This window comes from Odocoileus virginianus, chromosome 5 (genome assembly GCF_023699985.2).
Source record: "Odocoileus virginianus isolate 20LAN1187 ecotype Illinois chromosome 5, Ovbor_1.2, whole genome shotgun sequence".
Taxonomy (NCBI): Eukaryota; Metazoa; Chordata; class Mammalia; order Artiodactyla; family Cervidae; genus Odocoileus; species Odocoileus virginianus.
Window position 1 is genome coordinate 81,152,635 of NC_069678.1, and position 18,331 is coordinate 81,170,965.

At 37.7% G+C, this 18,331-nt stretch overlaps 1 protein-coding gene and 1 non-coding gene across 4 annotated transcripts in view; both read left to right on the top strand.

Moving 5' to 3' along the window:
• TESK2 (testis associated actin remodelling kinase 2) overlaps window positions 1-18,331 on the top strand; it is a 135,192-nt gene that overhangs the window by 799 nt on the left and 116,062 nt on the right. The gene's annotated exons all lie outside the window — the stretch shown is intronic.
• LOC139035328 (U6 spliceosomal RNA) lies at window positions 9,033-9,136 on the top strand. Its single transcript, XR_011487998.1, has one exon. It is a non-coding gene; the product is annotated as a U6 spliceosomal RNA (small nuclear RNA).

An 18,331-nucleotide genomic window follows, 5' to 3' on the forward strand; every position in this document is an offset into this window, starting at 1 on the left:
ACCCTTGAAAGACACTTTCTTCCCCTCAGGCACTACTAGCTCCTTTTCAGTCCTTCCCTGTCATTCCTCTTATCCCAATCTCTCCTTTTCCCTCCTCTGCCTTTTATCCTTCACTTTGAACAATCTGGACTAAGCCAGTATTCAGATTTAGCTAGAAGTGAAACCGGGTTTGTCGAATTTAAAAATAAAAACCTGTCAGTTTATCCCTTTGGGGGGGGGTACTTGCTAAATAATTTTGGACTTTATTCCGTAGGTGTGGGGAGCTTTTAAAGCTTTTGTAAGCAGGAGTTTGGTATGGTTGATTATCTCTGGTGAAAATAGGGAGGAAGAATTCAAAGCGAAGACTTGGAGGCAGACAGCCTCAGTAGTTTGGAAAGTAATGTGCTAATCCAGGTCAGAGGAGAGTGAAGAGAATGGCATGCAATTCCATGTGCTCTCAAAACAAAGTGGAGAGAATTAGTGGGAGATTTCTAATGTGACTGATGGGATGGATTGATAATATTAATTGAAATAGAGAATAAAGGAGCAGTTATGAGAGAAAGTAATGAATTTGGTTTTGGACAAGTTTAGTTTGATGTGTTTTTCAGATATTATTATGGGTAGCTGGAAATTTGGGTCTGAAAGTTGGGAGAAAGTTTGGAACTGGATACATATATTTGAGTGTCAACTAAGAATATATGCAGGATATTTGAAGCCTTAGTATGGATGGTAATGCTGAAAGAAGAGAAGACAAGGGCTGTGGACCAGGAAGAATATCATTGTTTGTAGGGTAGTAGACACTGAGAAAGAGAGGTTAAAAGAATGGGACAAGAACTAGAACAGAGTGGCATTATGATAGAGGCCAAAGGAAGAAAGGATCTCAAGAAGGGAGAGGATGACTATCAGTGTATGATATCAGTATAATGAGAATTAGGAAGAAACCACTGAATTTAGTAATTAGGAGATCACTTGTTTTCTTTGAAAGACACTTTAGATAGCTTGATGTTGGGAATGATGGATGGCAGTAATTGGATCATGATGGATTGAGGAACAAATGTGAAACAGTGGGTAAAATTCCTTGTTCAACAATTGTGGTTGTGAAGGGAAACTGATAGTAGCGAAACACCTTTGTTGAGGTTATTCTATATGTTGCATATCATAGAGGTGCTTTAAAGATCACAACAGCCTTGTTTTGTATCAGCAGTATCCCTCTTTTATAGCTGGGAAGGCTATAGGCAAGAATTTGAAAAAAGTCTGTCTAGTTCTGAAACCTGTGTTCTTTCCACTATGGCACATGTGTGTTTTTCTTAGTATGAGTGAAACAGTTTTGTAGGTTGAAGGGAAATTTTATTTATAAGGGGAAATTTTAATATGTTGAGCATTTCATTTTTTGACATCACAAGAATAGACATTAAATATGGATACTGATGTGGTTGGAGGGAAAGAAGGTGAGCGAGTTTAAAGATGGTTTTATTTTCTTGATGTGCTCGGTTATCTGTGGAGAAGTCAATTATCTTTAAAGACTGAAGGAACTATGGTGAGTTTCTGGCTTGAGTTTTATGGCCTTGGAAATCTTGAATGGAAAATGAAAGAGGGATGGATTAAGGATTAAACAAACAAAAAATTGCTAACCACATGTAAGTCCAGTAATATTTATAATGGGGCCTAGCACCATGGATTTTACACTTCTTCAGCAGCCTGAGCACGAGGGCCAAAAAGATGATTGGGTGGATCCAGAAGTGGAATTTACAAGAAAGATAAAATGGAGAGTAACTTTACATTGCTAACGATAGTGTGGGAGATGTGATGGACTTTGAGGGTCCAAGCTGGGGCTATAAGAAATAAAACGTTCATTGGGGCTACTGTACTTGGAGAATAAGGAGACAATCAGAAAGTGGTTGAAGACTAGGTTTTGTAAGAAATACAAAATGAGAAAGCTGTGAGTTCAATATAAATATAGTTTCAAGGTAAAAACTAAAAGCAATATGTAACTGTCTCAGTGCTGTTGAAGGGGAATAGAGATTATTGAACTAGTGGGAGGATAAGGGACTATGACAAATATGTCATCAATATGGATGTCATAGTTGCTCACTATGAAGCAGGAAGTTGAACAGAGGAGATACTGGGTCCTATATGTGGGGCTGCTCATAATTAAGGGACCCAAAATTGAGTTGGACATTCCTTGTCACTTGTTCAAAAGCAGTAGTAGGTGGTACAAGTACTTGTGTGCTTGTGTGTGAATTAATGTTGAAATCCTCAGATACTTGATACACTGGATGTATGATGTATTCTCTCGTATAGATAAATATATTTGGGATGGTGGTCTTGAACAGTTTTTTGTAATTTGGAATACATTAGGCCTGGCATGCTGTAGTCCATGGGGTCACAAAGAATTAGACACGACTGAGCGACTGAACTCAGGCCTGTTTAGTTCTGTTTAAAAGTGTGTATGTTGAGAAGCTAGGCTAGGACTCTCCAACCCATTATCCCCAATAACATTTTGTACTTAGGTTATTTGTAAAAACAAAGTTACACATTTTCATATTTATATGTACTCATACTCCGGCTTATTTAGAGTAGAAAGCTGACTTTAATGATTCTTTCTCAATGTGAAAGTTTTTACAAATATAATTTCTGTGTCGTACATTTCATTTTTCTGCAAAATGAATGTTGTATTGGAATTTGAAACCTATGATAAGGGCTTTTATGAGAATTTCATCTTCCAGGAAATGAAAGGCAATTATTGCATTGAATAGTGTAGGTGATGGTGAATATTTTAGACTCACATTGTTATATATATTTTCCAAGTCATCATATGGAGATGACTTCAGTGTGGTCACATTGGTGTTACTTTTGTTGAGGGAGTGGTTGTTTCAGAGAAAAACTTACTTGTGATAATTTTTATTTAAAAAAACTTCATCATCATTATTATTATTTTATGGCCACATCATGTGGCATATGGGATTTTACTTCGCTTTGCAGTGGAAATGCAGAGTCTTAATCACTGGACCACCAGGGAAGTCTCACTTGTGACTATTTTTTTAAATGTTTGGTTGCACTGGGTCTTTTTTATGTTTCCGTGGGCTTTCTCTAGTTGCCGTGCCTGGGGGCTACTCTTCTTGTGGTGCTCGGACTTATTGCAGTGGCTTCTCTTGTGGATTACAGGCACTAGGCACACAGACTTCAGTAGTTGTAGTGCGTGGGCTTAGTTCCTAGACCTGGGGTTGAATCTGTGCCCCTGCACTGACTCGCAGATTCTTATCCACTCTACCACCCGGGGAGTCCTATGATCATTTTTAAATCTTACATTCTTGAAAATTTCAGAAACGCAGTGTGACAAAATTGTAATCCACTCTGTTATGATTAACTGTATGATTGTAGGCGAAGTTTTTATGCTCTGAGCTATTTTTAAAAATTAATTTTTGAAAAGGTAATACATTCAAATAGTTAGTTGCCCATTTATATATTTTATATAAGCAGTGAAAATCTCACTCCTATGCCTGTTCCTCCCATGCTCCCTTCCCGACTGCTTTTACTAGTTTCTTTACATTTTTTGAGACTTTCTTTAGGCAGATGCTTACAAATATGAATATGTAATCTAATTTTTTCTACTTTTCATGCAAAAGTTAGCCCATGGTCCCCACTGTTCTGCACCTTCAAACTGTTACCCCTAAACTACTTTTTCACTTAATATATCTTAGAGATCTTTCCAGTTCAGTACATAGTTTCTGCTTTTTAAATTTTTAAAATTTAATTTATTTTTACAGTTTTTGCTCTTACCCTTTGTTTATTTTTTGGCCACATCTCACACCTTGCAGGATCTCAGTTCCTGCTTTTTAAAAAAAATTTTTTTTGCATAGTATTTCATTGAATGGATGTATCATAATTTATTTCTAGTCAAATAAATTAGTTCCTTATTGTGTTCCTTCTAGTCTTGATATTATAAGTAGTTCTATAATGGAGACCCTTGAACATATGCATGCCACCTTACATGTGTGTAAGGCCATTTGTGGGATAACTTTGTAGAAAGTGGGATTTCTAAGTCAAACGATGTATGCTTTACTATGTATTCGGCAATACTATGAAATGTATTGCCGAATTGCTTTCCTTTGGGGTTGCTCCAAAATGTACGTTGCCTGTTCACTCACTAACGTTAACTATATCACAGCTAATACTTACATGGTGCTTCCTATGTACCAGATACTAAGTGCTTTATATACATTACTTCATTTCATCTTAATAACCTCCTTTGAGTTAGGTACAATTATTATCTCCATTTTTCAGAAGAATACTTAATGAGTAGAAAATTTAAATGCCTTGCCCAAATCACACAGCTACTGTGGCAGAAACTCAAACTAAGTACTCTGGCTCTAGGATCAGTGTTATCAGTATTATGTTTTGTTGTTATCAGACTTGAATTTTTGCCAGTCTGATAGAGAAAAATGATACCTCGGAGTAGTTTTAGGTTTTAAAATATTATGTTGTTAAGATCAAGGATTTTTTTATATTGTTTGATCACTCATATTTCCATTTCTGTAAACTGTGTGTTTGAATTCTTTACCTATTTTTCTTTTGAGTCATAGATCTCTTTCCTACTGTTTTGTGAGTCTCTTTCTCTTGATTTATAATATATGTGTATTTATATATATATATATATATATATGGGCTTGCTTGGTGGCTCAGACAGTAAAGAATCTGCCTACAATGCGGGAGACCTGGATTCGATCCCTGGGTCGGGAAATTCCCTGGAGAAGGAAATGGCTACCCAATCCAATATTCTTGCCTGGAGGATTCCATGGACAGAGGCTACAGTCCATGGGGTCCGAAGACTCATTCACAAGTGAGCAACTAACACTATGTGTACTATGTTTTATGTATCATATATATGTATGGTAAGATGATAAAATACATTTATTTTTGTCTGGAGTATTGCAGATATTTTCCCATTTTGACAGTTGTCTTCTGACTTCTTTTATTCCCATGCAGAACTTTTAGATGTTTATGTACACAAACTTATCAGTTCTTTCTTTTATGACTTTTGGTTTTGAGTCATAGTTAGAAAGACCTTCTTCATCTTAACTCTTAGTTTTTTATTCTATCCACTGAGAACAAGAAAACAGAATTGTTGTAAAGGTCAAAGTGCTTAGTGAACTGTAAACTGTAAATCATTATACAGATGAAATATGATGTTTGTTAATTTGTCTTCTGAACAAATTATATGGAGGATGTCACCTCTTCTGCATTGAATGGAATGTGCTTAGTCGTTCAGTCATGTCCGATTCTTTGCACCCTTTTGGACTATAGCCCGTCAGGCTACTCTGTCCATGGGATTTTTCAGGCAAGAATACTGGAATGGGTTGCCATTTCCTCCTCCAATTAAATGGAATAGGATGACAATTTTTTTTTTTTCTGCAGTGTGGGAAACTAGGATGGTATTGATCTTGTGGTCAGTGTTTTTCTTGGACAGCTTACCTGGTATTTTTTTTTCAAAGGTAGGCCCTGTGGAAATCATGAAGTATTTTTGCATACCTAATCTTGTTTTTTGTATTAGGTATAATTGGAATCTGACTAAAAGGTCTTAAAAATTGTTTTGCTTTTGCGTTAGCTATGTTCACAAATTTGCACGTTATTTACTTTGGGTATTATATTCTTACTGATTGGTAGGTATTTGTAATTTAGGAGGACCTTTCACTTTGTATGTGTGTGAGATTATAAAATTAATGCTTGTTCATTAAGAAGGAATCGGGAAATAGAGATGATTTTAAATTATTCAGATCTTCCCCAAATTCAAAGACTCTCAGGATTCTTTTTGTGTATGTGTCTATATTGTCATCACTAGCTCTCTATGGCTTGACGTAGTGCCTGGCCCTTAAGGTGCTAAATAAATATTTGTTGACTGAATGAATGAATGGATGAATATGTTTTTACATACAAGGTATGGAATTTAAATGACATAATTATTTATTTTAGTTTATTTCCACTCTAAATTTTTATTCATACAGTAATATTAAAATTTGTATGCCATACTCATTTGGAGGTGAGTAAGTTCAAGTCTAAGTCCTCATGGAGCTCATAGTCCAGTGAAAGAGATAGATAAGCAGCCATTAAAATACTATATGATAACTATTATAATGAGCTTAGTGCCAGGCATTATCAAAACATAGCAGAGACTGAAGAGTCAGAGAACACTTCCCATATGAGATGATCCCCAGAGAGCCACATAGAAGAGGTCAAGAAAAACACGCCAGAGAGAAGGAATATTCCTTCTAGGCACTGAAGTATGGGTAGGGCAATACAAGTAGTTCTCTATGTTTGTAGCAGATTGTGTCTGTGGGTAAAGGAATATAGATAGATGAGGCTGGAGATATGGGCAGAGGCCAAATAAGAAAGAGCCTTTGTGTCACACATGAAAAATTCTCAGATTTACTCATTTTGGAGAGTAAATTGGGAGAGGTGTAAGAGTGAAGTTAGGAAGACCAAGAAGATGTTGAACACAATAGCTGGAATGAGGTGAACATCATTTAAGCCGAGTTAGGAGGGGAAAGCTACACTTGAAAGGAGGGTTAAGTCTGGGGTATAACAATTAGGCCAGTTTTAGTAGAGCAAAGTCTTTGAATGCCAAGCTAAGAAATTTTTTTTTTTTTTAAGAAATTTTATATGCAACCGATGTCACTGAATTTTTTTTAACCGTCATAAATGTTGAATTTTTTTAGCTGTCATGTGTTGTGTGAACTGTTACAGGTTGCAGTTTGCTTCCTTCTAAGTTCAGTTCAGTTTAGTCGCTCAGTCATGTCCAACTCTTTGCGACCCTGTGAACCGCAGCTTGCCAGACCTCCCTGTCTGTCACCAACTCCCGGAGTCCACCCAAACCCATGTCCATCGAGTCGGTGATGCCATCCAACCATCTCATCCTCTGTCATCCCCTTCTCTTCCTGCCTTCAGTCTTTCCCAGCATCAGGGTCTTTTCAAATGAGTCAGCTCTTCACATCAGGTGGCCAAAGGATTGGAGTTTCGTCTTCAACATCATTCCTTCCAATGAACACCCAGGACTGATCTCCTTTAGAATGAACTGGTTGGATCTCCTTGCAGTCCAAGGGACTCTCAAGAGTCTTCTCCAACACCACAGTTCAAAAGCATCAATTCTTCTGTGCTCAGCTTTCTTTATAGTCCAACTCTCACCTCCATACATGACCACTGGAAAAACCACAGCCTTGACTAGACGGACCTTTGTTGACAAAGTAATGTCTCTGCTTTTTAATATGCTGTTTAGGTTGGTCATAACTTTCCTTCCAAGGAGTAAGTGTCTTTTAATTTCATGGCTGCAATCACCATCTGCAGTGATTTTGAAGCCCAGAAAAATAAAGTCAGCCACTGTTTTCGTGGTTTCCCCATCTATTTGCCATGAAGTGATGGGACTGGATACCATGATCTTAGTTTTCTGAATGTTGAGCTTTAAGTCAACATTTTCACTCTCCTCTTTCACTTTCATCAAGAGGCTCTTTAGTTCTTCTTCACTTTCTGCCATAAGGGTGGTGTCATCTGCATGTCTGAGGTTATTGATATTTCTCCCGGCAATCTTGATTCTAGCTTGTGCTTCCTCCAGCCCAGCATTTCTCATGATGTACTCTGCGTAGAAGTTAAATAAGCAGGGTGACAATATACAGCCTTGACATACTCGCTTTCCTATTTGGAACCAGTCTGTTGTTCCATGTCCAGTTCTAACTGTTGCTTCCTGACCTGCATACAGATTTCTCAAGAGGCAGGTCAGGTGGTCTGGTATTCCCATCTCTTTCAGAATTTTCCACAGTTTGTTGTGATCCACACAGTCAAAGTCTTTGGCATAGTCAATAAAACAAATAGATGTTTTTCTGGAACTCTCTTGCTTTTTCTTTCTTTCTTTCTTTTTTTTTTTCTCTTGCTTTTTCAATGATCCAGTGGATGTTGGCAATTTGATCTCTGATTCTTCTGCCTTTTCTAAAACCAGCTTGAACATCTGGAAGTGCACGGTTCACATATTGTTGAAGCCTGGCTTAGAGAATTTTGAGCATTACTTTACTAGTGTGTGAGATGAGTGCAATTGTGTGGTAGTTTGAGCATTCTTTGGCATTGCCTTTCTTTGGGATTGGAATGAAAACAGACCTTTTCCAGTCCTGTGGACAGTGCTGAATTTTCCAGATTTGCTGGTATATTGAGTGCAGCACTTTCACAGCATCATCTTTCAGGATTTGAGGTAGCTCAACTGGAATTTCATCACCTCAACTAGCTTTGTTTGTAGTGATGCTTCCTGAGGCCCACTTGACTTCACATTCTAGGATGTCTGGCTCTAGGTGAGTGATCACACCACCGTGATTATCTGGGTTGTGAAGATATTTTTTGTATAGTTCTTCTGTGTATTCTTGCCACGTCTTCTTAATATCTTCTGCTTCTGTTAGGTCCCTACCATTTCTGTCCTTTATTGAGCCCATCTTTGCATGAAATGTTCCCTTGGTATCTCTAATTTTCTTGAAGAGATCTTTAGTCTTTCCCATTCTATTGTTTTCCTCTATTTCTTTGCATTGATCCTGAGTAAGGCTTTCTTATCTCTCCTTGCTATTCTTTGGAACTCTTCATTCAAATGGGTATATCTTTCCTTTTCTCCTTTGCTTCTGGCTTCTCTTCTTTTCACAACTATTTGTAAGGCCTCCTCAGACAGCCATTTTGCTTTTCTGCATTTCTTTTTCTCGGGTATGGTCTTGATTCCTGTCTCCTGTACAATGTCATAAACCTCTGTCCATAGTTCATCAGGCACTCTATCAGATTTAATCCCTTATATCTATTTGTCACTTCCACTGTATAATATAAGGGATTTGATTTAGGTCATACCTGAATGGTCTAGTGGTTTTCCCCACTTTCTTCAATGCTGCCTTCTGGCCAGTCTGAAATGATGTTGAAATCATTTTATGCCTGTGAAATCATAGAAATTTATCAAAATTGTATCTAAACAAATGAAATTTCAGATTGGAATATGACCCTTTATTTGGAAAGTATACACACACACACCCAGAATGAAGACCCATGAAAATAGGCATTATTTCCAAAAATTGGAATGATACAGATAAGATTAGCATGCCCCCTGCGCAAGGATGACACTCAAATTCGTGAAGCGTTGGCCTTCCCTGGCGTCTCAGATGGTAAAGCTTCTGCCTGCAGTGTGGGAGACCTGGGTTTGATCCCTCGTTTGGGAAGATCCCCTCGAGAAGGAAATGGCAGCCCACTTCCCAGTACTCTTGCCTGGAAAATCCCATGGACTGAGGAGCCTGGCAGGCTACAGTCCATGGGGTCGCAAAGAGTCGGAAACAACTGAGTGCCTTCACAATAGTTATCCAGTGGTTAGGACTGCTCTTTCACTGCAGGGCACTCTGTTTGATCTTTGGTGGGGGAAGCTGCATGGCTTGGTCAAAAAAACCCTCCCCAAACAAACCATAAAAACCCTGCAAAAGCCCTCTTAAAGCTCCATAATTACATTAAAGAATACATTTTTATTTTTGAACTGGAATTTTTTTCCTGAATTTAAATCAGAAAGAAAATATTTTAAGGAAGCAAATCCCTATCAGAAAGTAGAAGAAATGCTAGGTAGTGTGCTGTAGTTGGGCTTCCCAGGTGGCTCAGTGGGTGAAGAATCTGCCTGAAATGCAGGAAATGCAGGTTGATCCCTGGATTGGGAAGAGCCCCTGGAGGGGGGCATGGCAACCCACTCCAGTATTCTTGCCTGCATAATCTCATGGACAGAGAAGCCTGGTGGGTTGCAGAGTCAACACGACTGAAGCAACTGAGCATGCATGCATGCATGCTGTAGTTAATATGAACTTAACTGAATTACTACATCTTTTATATTTGTATTCCTGTACACTCATAATTGAGTGTTTTCAGAGACTCAGGTTCATTATACATTGATTGTGAAATTATTTGAATTTTGCTATATTTATTATCAATATAGCATTATAGATAGTTTAGAGTAAGAGTAAAGAATAAGTCATACATTTCCACCCAAAACAATGCTATCACTTTGGTATAATTCCTTTTTTTCCAGTGCATAATTTTATATAATTATCGATTATTCAGTTTTTTTGTATTTTTGCCCTTCCCTCTTCCCATTTAACATATATTGTAAATTTCATCTCATGTCGTTTAAACTTCTGTGGTGGTAGGGATGAAAGGGTGATTTTTAGTTCTAACCTTTTAATCTAAATTTTTAAAAGCAAAACTAATGCAAGATAATTGTGAAAAAAAAAAAAAAACTAAACAGAAATGTATTCCATCCAGAAATGATTCTTGCATAATCATCTCCTTCAGCAATATGACAGTTTAATATATGAATGCCTCTAAATTGTTTTCTGGATATAAATTAATGTTTACTATTATATTTAAAAAATAAAAATAAGATTGCACTATACGTTTTGTTTTACTTCCCTAGTGGCTCAGACTGTAAAGCGTCTGCTTACAATGCGGGAGACCTGGGTTCAATCCCTGGGTCAGGAGGAACTCTGGAGAAGGTAATGGCAACCCACTCCAGTATTCTTGCCTGGAAAATCCCATGGACGGAGGAACCTGGTAGGCTACAGTCCACGGGGTCACAAACAGTTGGACATGACTGAGTGACTTCACTTCATTTCATGGTCACTGGATAGTGAAACTTGAATATCTCCCCATGTTAGTATATATAGAACTTAATCTGATTATTTGAATGACTATATAATACATTATTTGGATATACTACAGTTTATTTACCGTACCCTATTGATGGATATTTGGATTGGCTCCAGTTTTTTTTTGTTTGTTTGTTACTGACAGCATGTAAGTTAATACATTCTTGTATATATATATTTTATGTGCTTATAGTTAAGTGTCACTTTTAATGGCTGTAAAGTATTCCCTTTAGTAGAAATGATACATTTGAGAGAGAAATAAGATTGAATAAAAAATATTTTGGTGAATATTTTTTGGACAGTACTTCATATTACTAATTTTGTTTTGCCTTTTATCAGATTTTTCCTTTGATGTCAACTTTGTAATGTAAACTATAGAAGAGCCTGCCCTAACCCAGGAGCCTAACTTCCTCTATTCTCTTGATTGCTTTTTTCCCCAGTCTCTTAAATAGCCTTCTAACTCAAAAGAAGAGGTGAGTTGTCTAACTGACCTAAGTGGTCTTCTTAAATTCAAATAGGAAAATTTATCAGGAAATTCCCTGGTAGTTCAGTGGTTAGGACTCTGTGCTCTCACTGCCAAGGGCCCCACTTCAGTTCCTGGTGGTGAATGAAGATCCCACTAGCTGAGTGGCCAAAAAAAAAAAAAAAAAGAGAGAGAGAAATAGTTTATTAAACTAGAGATTATTCTGGAAATTCATACATGCTCTTAGTACTTCAGCATGTCAGCTTATTTGAATAGGATCCAATATGAGTTTATCCTGTGTCAGACTTCATGTTCCAGCATATAAAATTTTAGATTCATTTGGTGTACTTAGAAGATGAGCCTCTTGCCTGTCATGCACTGCATGTCTATGGGGAACCTGGTGCTAAACCATTTGTAGACGACTTGTTTCTGAGTTGGGGTTTTGTGGGTAGCAGAGCAGCTCTCTCACTGCGATCTATTGAAAGTCAGTCCATGACACAAGGGTTTGAAAAAAAATAAAAAAAAGAGAAAATCAGAAGGAATTTCCTGGCAGTCCAGGGGTTAGAACTTCACGCTCTTATTACTGAGGGCCCAGGTTCAGTCCTTGGTCAGGGAACTAAAATACCACAAGCCATGTGGTGCAGCCAAAAAAAAAAAAAAAAAGATTTGGAAACAAAGCTTTTTATATCCAAATTACAGGTTATGGGAAATAATAGTCCTCCTATTTAATTCTCTCCTATTTAGATCATATATGTAGTATCATGTACATTTTTTGCTATTATGTTTTAGAGGGGCTTTGTTGGTTTGGAGGGTAATTAAGGCTGAACTTTAAATAAGGTAACCAGGAAGCTCTTGATGCCCTGTTCCATAGGAGACATGAAAGGCTTATGTGTATCTGCCCTGGAGAAAACTTGGTAACTGAAAAGGTATCATAAAGAAGAAAACCAGACTTAATTTGTTATATACTTGCAGTATCCAGAACTAGGATTAAGGTTGGGGTTGGGAAGAGAGAGGGAAGGGAACTAATTTTTGTTTAATGCTTACTATGTGTTAGGACCTTGCCTTGTGCTTCATATATGCATTTAAAAAATTTTAATATTTATTTAGTGGTGCTGGGTCTTAGCTGTGGCATGCAGGATCTTTAGTTGCAGCATGCAAATTCTTAGTTACGGCATGTGGGAACTAGTTCCCTGTCCAGGGATTGAACCTATGTCCCCTGCATCAGGAGCTTCAAGTTTTAGCCACTGGACCACCAGGGAAGTCCCTTCATATATGCATTTTTAGAATTCCTTAGTATGTTCTCATTTAATTTGCATAACAACTCAGTGAAATAGAGTTAATATTTATCTTTAATTTATAAATTAGGGGAGAAGTTAATATACCTAAGATCATTCACCTACTAAGTTAGAGGCAGAATTTTTTAAACTTGTTTTAGTTTGGTCACGTACATATGTTTTAAATAATATGTAACAATAAGAGAAATGTCAATAACCTCAGATATGCAGATGATACCACCCTTATGGCAGAAAGTGAAGAGGAGCTAAAAAGCCTCTTGATGAAAGTGAAAGAGGAGAGTGAAAATGTTGGCTTAAAGCTCAACATTCAGAAAACTAAGATCATGGCATCTGGTCCCATCACCTCATGGGAAATAGATGGGGAAACCATGGAAACAGTGGCTGACTTTATTTTTCTGGGCTCCAAAATCACTGCAGATGATGATTGCAGCCATGAAATTAAAAGATGCTTACTCCTTAGAAGGAAAGTTATGACCAACCTAGACGGCATATTAAAAAGCAGAGACATTACTTTGCCAACAAAGGTCCGTCTAGTCAAGGCTATGGTTTTTCCAGTGGTCATGTATGGAGGTGAGAGTTGGATTATAAAGAAAGCTGAGCACCAAAGAATTGATGCTTTTGAACTATGGTGTTGGAGAAGACTCTTGAGAGTCCCTTGGACTGCAAGGAGGTCCAACCAATCCATCCTAAAGGAGATCAGTCCTGGGTATTCATTGGAAGGACTGATGCTGAAGCTGAAACTCCAGTACTTTGGCCACCTTGTGGGAAGAGTTGACTCCTTGGAAAAGACCCTGATGCTGGGAGGGATTGGGGGCAGGAGGAGAAAGGGATGACAGAGGATGAGATGGTTGGATGACATCACCGGCTTGATGGACATGAGTTTGAGTAAACTCTGGGAGTTGGTGATGGACAGGGAGGCCTGGCTAACTGTGATTCATGGGGTCTCAAAAGAGTCAGAGATGACTGAGCAGCTGAACTGAACTAAACTGAACAATATGTTATTTTAGAAAAATTGTCCCCCCTGCCCCCTGCTCTCATTTCATGAGATTTTATCTATCTTTACATGCTTTTTCAATCTCAGTATCTTTACTATCACTGGGTCTTTTTTGAATTATCTGGCACAGTTTCTTCTCTTTCCTCTTAGCTGTTTTATTTTTTAAGTTAATTTTTATTAGATTATAGTGGATTTACAATATTATGTTAATTGTTACAGTGTGGTGTTAGTTTCTGCTGTACAGAAAGTGAATCAGTAATGCATATGCATATAATCACTCTTTTTTAGTCTTTTCCCATTTAGTCCATTACAGGATTTTGAGTAGAGGTCCCTGTGCTATACATTAGGTTCTTTATTAGTTTCTAAGGTGTTTTAGAAAGCACATTTTTTGAATATGTATATGGTACTTTATTATAAGTTTTATTCTAAGCAACAAGAAGTCATTCACACAACATAAGACCATTTGGTTTTTCCATTTCTGTTGTTGGTGTTTGTGAGCTCTGTGCTTCATTCATTTGCTTGATTTTCTTTTTTTAATTGACAAAAAGTTTATCACCGTATGTTTCTGAAGCCTTTTTTTTGGTTACTATCATGATAAAAATATAACAAATACCTATTTACCTATCAGCACTATCTTAACAATTATTAACATTTTGTAAAAATTGCTACGTCTTTTTTTTCTGATGTATTTTAGCACAAATATAGACATGATATCTCACTTCTATTTCTGTGTGTATCTCCAAAAATAGGTCTTATATAATCTTAATATCATTATCACACTTAACAAGTTAACAATAACTTTCTGTTAACAGCTAATAGTAGTCCTTATTAAAAATTCCCCAGTTGTCTTTTATACCTAGTATGTTCAAATCAAGATTCAATCAAGTATCATTGTTTTGGTTGTTAATATTCTTTTTTTTGTTGTTAATATTCTTAATTCTCCTTCAGAGTTAGAATTTGAATATTGTGGTGTGGTTTTTCTTTCTTTCTTTCCTTTTTAAAAAATGTCTACTTAACTGTGCCAGGCCTTGGTTGTGGCATGTGGGATCTAGTTTCTTGACCAGGGATCGAACCTGTGCGCCCTGCATTGGGAGCTCAGAGTCTTAACCATTAGACCCCCAGGGAAGTCCTCATACTGTGCTTTTCCTCTGCTTTTCTTTCCTTGAGGGGGAAAAAAAACTTTGTAACAATCAAAACTTTCCAATAGTAGAACAGGCTGATGAAGGAATTAGTGAGATCAAAGAGAGCTCACTAGTGGTAGTGTTTCCGTAGGCTGAGCTAACTCTGGCCTCTGTAGTGTCCAATCCAGTGAACACTTTTCTTCATTTTATTTGACTGGTTTGTGACTTTTGATATGTTTGTCATTCCCACCTTTGGCCTGTGTGACATGCTTCCTTTTGGTTTTATTCTTACCTGTTGTTTCTTTTCATCCTGTATATGTTGATGGTCCCTTGACCTCTTATCTAATCTCAGCTAAGGAGGCAGGAATGAGACTGGGCTTTGGGACATAGTAGCAACTCAGTAAATGGTTACCTCTGACTCATTTTTCTACTTTGGGAAACTTTGGTAATATTGGTAGGTGCTAAGTCAATGAACATTTTGAAGTTGTTTCCATTGTCTTGGTTATTGTAAATAGTGCTGCTGTGAACATTGAGGTGCATGTATCTTTTTGAATTATAGTTTTCTCTGGATATATGCCCAGGAGTGAGATGGCAGGATAATTGGGTAGTTCTACTTTTAATTTTTTAAGGAACCTCCATACTGTTCTCCATAGTGGTTGTATCAATTTGTATTCCCACAAACAGTGTGGGAGGGTTCCCTGTCTCCACAACCTCTATAGCATTTGTTGTTTGCAGACTGTTTTTTGACTATGCTGCATGGCATGCCAGATCTTAGTGACCCTGACAGGGATTGAATCAGTGCCCCCTGCATTGGAAGCTCAGGGTCTTAATCATTGGACTACCAGGGAAGTCCCTATTTATAGACTTTTTGATGATGGCCATTCTGACCTGTGTGAAGTGATACCTCATTGTAGTTTTGATTTGCATTTCTCTGATCATGAGTGATGCTGAGCATCTTTTCATATGCTTGTTGGCCATCTATATGTCTTCTTTGGAGAAATGTCTGTTTAGATCTTCTGCCCATTTTCTTTTTTTTTGGCGAGGTGGGGTTGGTGGTGTGGGACATGTGTGATCCTCCCTGATCAGGGACTGAACCCATGCCCCTGAAAAGGAAGCATGGAGTCTTAACCACTGGACCACCAGGGAAGTTCCCTGCCCATTTTCTGGTTGAGTTGTTTGTTTTTCTGTTATTGAGTTATATGAGATGTTTGTGTATTTTGGAAATTAAGCCCTTGTTGGTTGCATTGTTTGCAAATATTTTATCTCAGTTCGAAGATTGTGTTTCTGTTTTGTTTATGGTTTCCTTTTGCTGTGCAAAAGGTTATAAGTTTGATTAGGTCCCATTTGTTTACTTTGCTTTTATTTCTATTAGCTTGGGAGACTGATCTAAGAACATTGGTATGATTTATGTCAGAGAATGTTTTGCCCATGTTCTCTTCTAGGAATTTAATTGTGTCATGTCTTATATTTAAGTCTATACCATTTTGAGTTTATTTTTGTGCATGGTGTGATAGAGTGTTCTAACTTCATTGATTTATATGTGGATGACCAACTTTCCTAACATCAGTTGCTGAAGAGACTATCTTTTCTCTGTTGTATATTCTTGCCTTCTTTCTTGATTAATTAACTGAAAGTGTGTCTGTTTATTTCTGGGCTGTCTATCCTGTTCCACTAATCATAGGTCTGATTTTGTGCCAGTACCTTACTGTTTTGATTACTGTAGCTTTGCAGCATCGTCTGAAGTCTGGGAGGGTTATGCCTCCTGTTTTATTCTTTTTCCTCAGGATTGCTTTGACTATTCTGGCTCTTTTGAGGATCCATATAAATTTTAGGATTATTCTAGGTCTGTGAAAAATGTCATGGGTAATTTGATAGGAGTTGCATTAAATCTGTAGATTGCTTTGGGTTTTTTGTTTATCTTTTAATTTCATTTATTTATGATTTTTATTTAAAAATTTTTTTGACCATACCATGTGGCTTGAGGAATTTTAGTTCCCCAACCAGGGATTGAACCTGGGCTACAGCAGTGAAAGCATCAAGTCATAACCAGTGGATCTCCAGGGAATTCCTATTCTGTTCATCTTTAAAAAAAAAAAAATGTTTTTTTATGTCTTCGCTGGGACTTTGTTGCTGTGCATGAGCTTTCCCTAGTTGCAGTAAGTTGGGGCTACTCTTTAGTTGCAATGCATGGGCTCACCATTGCAGTGGCTTCTCTATTGCAGAGCATGAGCTATGACACAGGCTTCAGTAGTTGCAGCTTGTGGTCTCTAGAGCACAGGCTCCGTAGTTGTGGCACACAGGCTTAGTTGCCCTGTGGCATGTAGAATCTTCTTGGATCAGGGATAAACCTGTGTGTCCTGCATTGGCAGGCAGATTTTTAACCAATGGACCACCAGGACAATCCTTGTTCCCCTTTTTAAAATCACATATTTCCTTTCCTACTTCTTCGCCCTCAAGTAAGAACAGTAAGTATTAAGCCCTCCTTACTTCTAACCTGTCACTAACAATTATTACGCTATGTTGTACTTATTGATTTACACATGTTTTCTTGGGAGACTAAGCTTCTGGAGGGGTGGAGTCATGTTTTATTCAGTTTTCAATGTCCTTGCAGAGATGTAACAGTATAGTACTAATGACATAGGCTCTGGATTTGAATTTCTGGCTCTACCACATCTTGGCTCTAAGAACTTGGGCAAGTTAAGTAATTCCTTCATGTCATGTCTTTGTTTCCACATTTGTAGAACAGGGATAATAATACAGTTGACCCTTGAACAATATGAGTTTGAGCTGCGTGGGTCCACTTATATGCATATTTTTTTCAATAGTAAATACAGTGGTACTACATGATCTGAGACTGGTTGGATGTGGAGGAACTTGGGGACCATATATATATATATATATATATATATATATATGTGTGTGTAACTGCATCTGAGGGTCAGAGTTCCTAACCCTCACCACTGTTCAAGGATCAACTGTAGTATTTGTTTTATAGGACTGATATGGGTATTAAATATAAAGCACTTGGAAGAATATCTGGATTATAGTAAATGCTCTGTAAATATTATAGCACATACTACCATAATACCCTGTACCTAGTGGGGACCCAACTTTTGATTTTTTTAATACAGGGGATTGTTGAATTGGCTGAAACATTGGACTCAGTTCAGTTCAGTCGCTCAGTTGTGTCCGACTCTGTGACCCAATGGACTGCGGCTTGCCAGGCTTCCCTGTCCTTAACTCCCGGAGCTTGCTCAAACTTGTGTCTGTCAAGTTGGTGATGCCGTACAACCATCTCATCCTCTGTCGACCCTTCTCCTCCTGCCTGTTTTATGTCATGACCTAGGGCCTGGTGGATTGTAGTTACAACAGCATATTATATGCTTATCCAAAAGAGACAATACAGTTTTAAGAACTGGCTTTTTGATCTGTCTGGCAGTAATATATGCCATTGTGTATACTCATGACTAATTAAATAGGGGATGCCAGTTTTTATGTTAGATTGCTTTTGGTTTCAATGGAAACTGCAACTCATTATTTCACATCAGGATGGCAAGTTCAGCAGTATTGCTTTTATTTTTAATTAGGCAGTCATCCTGAAATGTGTCTGCATTTGGCATGTTGGTCCATAGAAAGGATAGCAACTGAGTAGACCTGTGATATAGATTTGTCATGTGGTTGGTCTTGATATACAGCTAATGTACTTATCAGTTTTCCAACTCTGGAAAATGGCCAGTTTTCTGGGCTCCATCTTACTCATGATGACTCCTTCATTTATTTTGAATTAGTTAGGG